This window comes from Arachis hypogaea, chromosome 18 (assembly GCF_003086295.3).
Source record: "Arachis hypogaea cultivar Tifrunner chromosome 18, arahy.Tifrunner.gnm2.J5K5, whole genome shotgun sequence".
NCBI classification, from domain to species: Eukaryota; Viridiplantae; Streptophyta; class Magnoliopsida; order Fabales; family Fabaceae; genus Arachis; species Arachis hypogaea.
This window is the reverse complement of record NC_092053.1, coordinates 41,981,474-41,989,706: the sequence shown is the minus strand read 5'-3', so window position 1 is coordinate 41,989,706 and position 8,233 is coordinate 41,981,474. Positions and strand designations below refer to the sequence as shown.

At 38.2% G+C, this 8,233-nt stretch overlaps 1 non-coding gene across 1 annotated transcript; it reads right to left on the bottom strand.

The window, feature by feature from the left end:
- Positions 1-5,161: 5,161 nt before the first annotated feature.
- LOC112773967 (small nucleolar RNA R71) lies at positions 5,162-5,265 on the bottom strand. The gene has a single exon (XR_003188485.1). It is a non-coding gene; the product is annotated as a small nucleolar RNA R71 (small nucleolar RNA).
- Between the last annotated feature and the right edge of the window lie 2,968 nt (positions 5,266-8,233).

The window sequence follows — 8,233 nt, the reverse complement described above, 5'->3', positions numbered from 1 at the left end:
AATTAAAAACAAATAGCTGAATTAAACTAAAAACCTGAGAACTAAAAATACTAGAGATCATGCAACAAATAAGGAAAAGTAATAGAAAACAGGAATATAACATAATAAAAACGGAAGAAAATAGAAGTGAAAAAGGGACTGAACCACCTCAGTCATCACGGTGGGTGTCTCTCTCCTCAGGCTGTGGTCTGTACAGTCCTCTCAGTTGCCCAAAATCCTGCCTCAGCTGAAAAAGCTCATGGCGCTGAGTCTCTTGCTCCGCCACAATCTGATAGAGAAGGACGTCGTGACTATCCTATGTAATCCTCATCAGCTCAAGAGAGGAAGTAAGCTGCTGCCAGTACTCCTACTGAGCCTCCCCCTCGGCCTGCTCTCTTCTCTGGACCCTCTGGTACTCCCTCACATATTCCATGGTCTTTTCAGTGATTGGTCTCTTAACCGAGATAGGAAAAATCATTCTCCACTTTCATCTTAGAGGCATCACAGAGACGGTAAATGAGGTGCGGAAATTCCAATCTGGCATGTGCAGAGGGGTTGGACGCAATGCTATATATCTGATGGGCAATTATGGTTTGCGTATTCACATACTCTCTGCCCATGATACAGTGATCAGTATGGCTCGGTCCACAGTACATTCTGACCGATTGATAGACCTCCATATCAAGTCTAACCATCCCCTAGCCAGAAGAATGAGCTCGCTGCTCTTCAGTTTGTTCGGTCTACCATCTGAACCTAACCTCTACTGGGCTCTTGGGAGGCAAATCTCAGCAAGCACTCGGTCCAACTCTTGTCTTTGGTTCACATTCTCACTGTAGCTATCCAAAATGTGTTCCTCAAGTAGCAACTGGAGGGTTTGTCGGTTGCACCTTGGATTGAAATCCAAGACTCTCCCTTTGAGAAAAGTCTGATGGTTCTTCTCATTCACCCTGATGAGTGGATAATTTATACCCTTTTTGGCGTTGTTTTTATATAGTTTTTAGAATGTTTTAATTACTTTTTATTATATTTTTATTATTTTTTATTCAAAAATCACATTTCTGGGTTTTACTATGAGTTTGTGTATTTTTCTGTGATTTCAGGTATTTTTTGATTGAAATTGAGGGACCTGAGCAAAAATCTAATTCAAAGGCTGAGAAAATACTGCAGATGCTGTTCTATTCTGACCCTGCTTCACTCAAAATGGATTTGCTGGAGCTACAGAAGCCCAATTGGCGCGCTCTTAATTGCGTTAGAAAGTAGACATCCTGAGCTTTCCAGAATATATAATAGTCTATACTTTTCCTGAGATTTGATGGCCCAAACTGGCGTTTAAAGTGAGCCCAAGAAATTCTGGCGTAAAACGCCAGAACTGGCACTAAAACCGGCGTTTAACGCCCAAAATGGTACCCCAGCTGGTGTTTAACTCCAAGGACAGCCTAAGCACGAAAAAGCTTCAATGCTCAGCCCAAGCACACACCAATTAGGCCTCGGAAGTGGATTTCTGCACTATCTGCACTTAGTTACTCATTTTCTGTAAACCCTAGTAACTAGTTTAGCATAAAAACTACTTTTAGAGATTTATTTTATATCTTTTGATCACTTTTGATCTTAGGATCATATTATGTAACTTTCGCACTTTGAGACCTCCATGGGAGGCTGGCCATTCGGCCATGCCTACCCCTTTTTCACTTATGTATTTTCAACGGTAGAGTTTCTACACCTCATAGATTAAGGTGAGGAGCTCTGCTGTTCTTCATGAATTAATGCAAGTACTATGGTTTTTCTTTCAATTCATGCCTACTTCTTCTCCAAGATATACTCTTGTTCTTAATTCAATTAAGTTAGACTGAAGGGGTGACCCGTGACAATCACCCACTATCTTCAGTACTCGCTTAACCAAGATCCGCGTGCCTGAAAACCACAAGCGGTCTACATGATGTTCAATGTAGTCAATGGACGACAGCCGGAGTATATTCTCTTGGATATCTAATACACGGACCGAGTCCGTGAGATTAGTATCTTCGTGGTATAGGCTAGAACAGAGGCAGCATTCCTGGGATCCGGAAAGTCTAAACCTTGTTTATGGTATTCCGAGTAGGATCCAGGAAGGGATGACTGTAAAGAGCTTCAAACCTGCGAATGCTGGGCGCAAGTGACAGTGTGCAAAAGGATCAATGGATCTTATTCTGGCGCTAGTGGGAATTGACAGATGATTAGCCCTGCGGTAGCTGTACATGGTATTTTTGAGACGAGAAATCCGACAGTTGATTAGCCCTGCAGAAACCGTAGTTGGACCATTTTCACTGAGAGGATCATACAGCTTGCCATGGAAGGGAGCACGCATGGTTGGAAGGAGGCAATAGGAAAGCAGAGGTTCAGAAGCAACAAAGCATCTCCAAACGCTTATCTGAAATTTCCACCAATGAATTACATAAGTATCTCTATCTTATTTTATGTTTTATTTATCTTTTAATTATCAAAATCCCATAACCTTTTGAATCCGCCTGACTAAGATTTACAAGGTGACCATAGCTTGCTTCAAGCCGACATTCTCCGTGGGATCGACCCTTACTCACGTAAGGTATTACTTGGACGACCCAGTACACTTGCTGGTTAGTTACGCGGAGTTGTGAATAAAAGTGTGCGATCACGTTCTCGCATACCAAGTTTTTGGCACCGTTGCCGGGGATTGTTCAAGTTTGGACAACTGACGGTTCATCTTGTTGCTTAGATTGGGTAATTTTATTTTATGTTTAAGCTTTTTATTTTTTTTATTTTCAAAAAATCATTCAAAAAAAATATATTTAATTTTCGAAAAATTCATCAAAATTTTTAAGAATGAATTCCACCTTCGAGCTTCATGATGATATGTTAAAGCTTGACTGGCTATTAAGCCATGTCTAAATCTTTTGGACCGGAGCTTTAACTTATCATATTCATTGGATTGTTGTATGTAATTATTATGTTAAAGCTTGGCTGGCCATCTGGCCATGTCTAACTCTGTTGGACTGAAGCTTTATAATAACATTACATACACCTTTGGATTCTCGTTTATAATTCTATGCCGAAGCGTGGCTAGCCATTGGCCATGTCTAATTCTTTTGGATTGGAGCTTTAGACTAACATGGCATGAATCGTGGAATTCTTATTAAAAATTTTGAATTTCTTTATTTTCTTTTTCAACATAATTTTCGAAAAAAAATACAAAAAAATTTAATAAAATCATAAAAACCAAATTTTTTTTATCTTTCTTGTTTGAGTCTAGTGTAAAATTTTAAGTTTGGTGTCAATTGCATGTTTTTAAATTTTTCTTTAATTTTTGAAAATTGCATGCATTGTGTTCTTTATGATCTTCAAGATGTCTTGATGATTTGCTTTATTTGATCTTTAAATTTTATTGTTTTATGTCTTTTCTTGTTTTTCATATGCATTTTCGAATTCATAGTGTCTAAACATTAAAAATTTCTAAATTTGGTTTCTTGCATGTTTTTCTTTTCTTAAAAATTTTCAACAATAAGTTCTTGATCTTCAAAGTGTTCTTGGTGTTCATCTTGACATTCAAAGTGTTCTTGCATGCATTAGTTGTTTTGATTCATAATTTTTATGTTTTGTTTCAATTTGGTGTTTTTCTCTCTCATCATTAGAATTCAAAAATAAAAAAAATATCTTTCGTTATTTTACTCATAAATTTCAATTTAAAAATTCTATCTTTTCAAATCTTTTTCAAAAATCAAATCTTTTTCAACTTCCTTTTATTATTTTCGAATTCCTTCTTAAAATTTTTCAAAATCTTTTTCATTTTTCTTCTTAATAATTTTGAAAATTTTGAAAATTGATTTTCAAAATCTTTTTCTTAATTTTATTTCATGATTTTCAAAATCTTACTAACATTTAATGTTTGATTCAAAAATATTTCAAGTTGTTACTTGCCTATCAAGAAAGGTTCAATCTTTGAATTCTAGAATCATATCTTTTAGTTTCTTGTTAGTCAAGTCAACCAACTTTAATTTCAAAAATCAAATCTTTTTAATTTCCTTTTCAAATCTTTTTCAAAATAAATTTCAATCATATCTTTTTCAAAATAAATTTCAATCATATCTTTTTCAATCATATCTTTTTCAAAATAAATTTCAATCATATCTTTTTCAAAATCAATTTCAAAATCTTTTCTAACTTCTTATCTTTTCAAAATTGATTTTCAAATCTTTTTCAATTAACTACTTGACTTTTAGTTTTACTATTTCTTATCTTTTTCAAAATCATCTAACTACTTTTCTCTCTCTAATTTTTGAAATTAATTAACCTCTTTTTCAAAAATCTTTTTAATTAACTAATTATTTTAAATTTTAATTCTATCTCTTTTAATAAATTTGAATTCCAACTTAAAATTAAAATAAAAACAAAAGTATTTTTCTTTTCTTCTAATTAATTTTTCGAATTCTCTCCCTCTGTTCTCTTTCTATTTATTTTATTTAATTACTAACACTTCTCTTCCTCTTAAAAATTCGAACCCCCTCCCTCTCTCTGTGTTCGAATTTTTCTGATTTTCTCTCTACCTCATTCTTCTCTTCTACTCACATAAAGGAATATCTATACTGTGACATAGAGGATTCATATTCTTTTCTGTTCTCATCTTTTTCATATGAGCAGGAACAAGGATAAAGACATTCTTGTTGAAGCTGATCCTGAACCTGAAAGGACTCTGAAGAGAAAGCTAAGGGAAGCTAAAGGACAACTCTCTGGAAAAAACCTTACAGAACTTTTCGAAAAAGAATAAGACATGGCCGAGCCCAATAACAATGGTGGAGATGTAAGGAAGATGCTTGGTGACTTTGTTGCACGCTCTTCTGACTTCTATGGAAGAAGCATCTCAATTCCTGCAATTGGAGCAAACAACTTTGAGCTTAAGCCTCAATTAGTTTCTCTAATGCAGCAGAATTGCAAGTTTCATGGACTTCCTTTGGAAGATCCTCATCAGTTCTTAGATGAATTCTTGCAAATCTGTGACACTGTTAAGACCAATGGGGTTAATCCTGAGGTCTATAAACTTATGCTTTTCCCTTTTGCTGTAAGAGACAGAGCTAGGACATGGTTGGACTCACAACCTAAAGAAAGCCTGAACTCTTGGGAAAAGCTAGTCAATGCTTTCTTGGCCAAGTTCTTTCCACCTCAAAAGTTGAGCAAGCTTAGAGTGGAAGTCCAAACCTTCAGACAGAAGGAAGGTGAATCCTTCTATGAAGCTTGGGAAAGATACAAGCAATTGATCAGAAGGTGTCCTTCTGACATGTTTTCAGAATGGAGCATCTTATGTATATTATATGATGGTCTATCTGAATTATCCAAGATGTCATTGGACCACTCTGCTGGTGGATCTCTTCATCTGAAGAAGACGCCTGCAGAAGCCCAGGAACTCATTGACATGGTTGCAAATAACCAGTTCATGTACACTTCTGAAAGAAATCCTGTGAATAATGGGATGACTCAGAAGAAAGGAGTTCTTGAGGTTGATACTCTGAATGCCATATTGGCTCAGAATAAAATATTGACTCAGCAAGTCAATATGATTTCTCAGAGTCTGACTGAATTGCAAGCTGCATCCGGCAGTGCTAAGGAAGCCTCCTTTGAAAGAGAAGCTTGTGACCCTGAGAATCCTGGAATGGAAGAAGTGAATTACATGGGAGAATCCTATGGAAACACTTACAACTCTTCATGGAGGAATCACCCTAATTTCTCATGGAAGGACCAGCAGAAGCCAAATTAAGGCTTCAATAATAATAATAATGGTGGGAGAACTTGGTTTGGCAATAGCAAACCTTTCCCATCATCTTCTCAGCAACAGATAGAGAATTCTAAGCAGAGCCTCTCTGACTTAGAAACCATAATCTCTGATCTAAGTAAGACCACTCACAGTTTCATGACTGAAACAAGGTCCTCCATTAGAAATTTGGAGGGACAAGTGGGTCAACTGAGTAAAAGAGTTACTGAACTCCCTCCAAGTACTCTCCCAAGCAATACAGAAGAGAATCCAAAAAGAGAGTGCAAGGCCATCAATATGTCCACCATGGCCGAACCTGGAGAGGAAGGAAATGCAGTAATTTCCAGTGAGGAAGACCTCAATGCACGTCCACTGGCCACTAAGGAGTTCGCTCATAAGGAACCAAAGGAATCTGAGGCTCATACAGAGACCATAGAGATTCCATTGGATTTACTGTTGCCATTCATGAGCTCTGATGAGTATTCCTCCTCTGAAGAGGATGAAGACATTATTAAAGAGCAAGTTGCTCTGTATCTAGGAGCAATCATGAAACTGAATGACAAGCTATTTGGTAATGAGACTTGGGAGGATGAACCTCCATTGCTCATTAATGAACTGAATGATCTGGTTCAACTGAAATTACCTCAGAAGAAACAGGATCCTGGAAAGTTCTTAATTCTTTGTACCATAGGCACCATGACCTTTGAGAAGGCTTTGTGTGACCTGGGGTCAGGTATAAACCTCATGCCACTCTCTATAATGGAGAAACTATGGATCTTTGAGGTACAAGCTATAAAATTCTCACTAGAATTGGCAGACAAATCAAGGAAATAGGCTTATGGACTTGTAGAGGATGTTTTAGTGAAAGTTGAAGACCTTTACATCCCTGCTGACTTCATAATCCTAGACACTGGGAAGGAAGAGGATGAATCCATTATCCTTGGAAGACCCTTCCTAGCCACAGCAAAAGCTGTGATTGATGTGGACAGAGGAGAGTTAGTCCTTCAATTGAATGATGACTACCTTGTGTTTAAGGCTCAAGGATCATCTTCTGTAACCATGGAGAGGAAGCATGAAAAGCTTCTCTCACTACAAAGTCAAACAGAGCCCCCACACTCAACTTCTAAGTTTGGTGTTGGGAGGCCACTATTAAGCTCTGAATCTCTGTGAGGCTCTCTAAGAGCTCACTGTCAAGCTATTGACATTAAAGAAGCGCTTGTTGGGAGGCAACCCAATTTTATTTAATTATATTTATTTATTTTCCATTGTTATTTTATGTTTTCTTTAGGTTGATGATCATTTAAAGTCACAAAAACAACTACAGAATTAAAGAGGAATAAAAAACAGCATGAAAAATAGCACACCCTGGAGGACAGGCTTACTACCATTTAAACGCCAGTAAGGATAGTAGAATGGGCGTTTAATGGCCAGCCTGGCAGCATTCTGGGCGTTAAACGCTAGAAATGGCAGACAGACTAGCGTTTAACGCCAGAAAAGGGTGTCTGGCTGGCGTTAAACGCCAGAAAGGGGCAGCAGACTGGCGTTTAATGCCAGAGAAGATAGCAAAGCTGGCGTTTAATGCTAGATTTGGCACACAGAGGGCATTTAAACGCCAGAATGGTGCAGGGACCCAAATTCATTGACACCTCAGGATCTGTGGACACCACAGGATCCCCACCTACCCCACCTCTCTCTCTCCCCTCTTCACACCTTCCCATAACACTCTTCCCCAAACACCCTTGACCAATCCAATCAATACCTCTTCCCTAAACACCATTCACCTATCACATCCTACACTCTTCTCCATACTCTCTTCACCACTCACATCCATCCCCACATTTCAAATTCAAACTATTTCCCTCCCAAACCCACCCTTCATAACTGAACCCTCTCTCTCTCTTACCCTATAAATACCCCTCTTCACCACCATCCATTTCACACATCATACACACTCATACCCCCCTTGGCCGAACCCACCACACATCTCCATCTCCTCCATTTCTTCTTCTTCTCCTCCTTTCTTTCTTCTTTTGCTCGAGGACGAGCAAACATTTTAAGTTTGGTGTGGGAAAAAGCTTTGCTTTTTAATTTTCCATAACCATTAATAGCACCTGATGCGTGAGCATCTTTCCTATCATTTCCTAGTAAATTTGCATCTAAATTGTTGAGTTTAATAAAGAATTAATTATATTTTAGCCACTATGGATGCTACTTTGAGTCTTTTGCAATTTCGTTTACTTTAGGAAGCATTCGACTGGACTTGATGGAGTTTCTATAGTACAAGAATCAAAGGAGATGGTAGCAAGGAGCAACGCGTACGCATGACTGACGCGTACGCATGATTTGGAGCTTTCCATGGCGACGCGTGTGCGTGACTGACGCGTACGCGTGATTTGAAGATTTGCTCAGCGACGCATATGCGTGACACGTGAAGAAGACCATCGACGCGTACGCGTGACCGACGCGTACGCGTGACATGCGCCACATGCAGAAAACGCA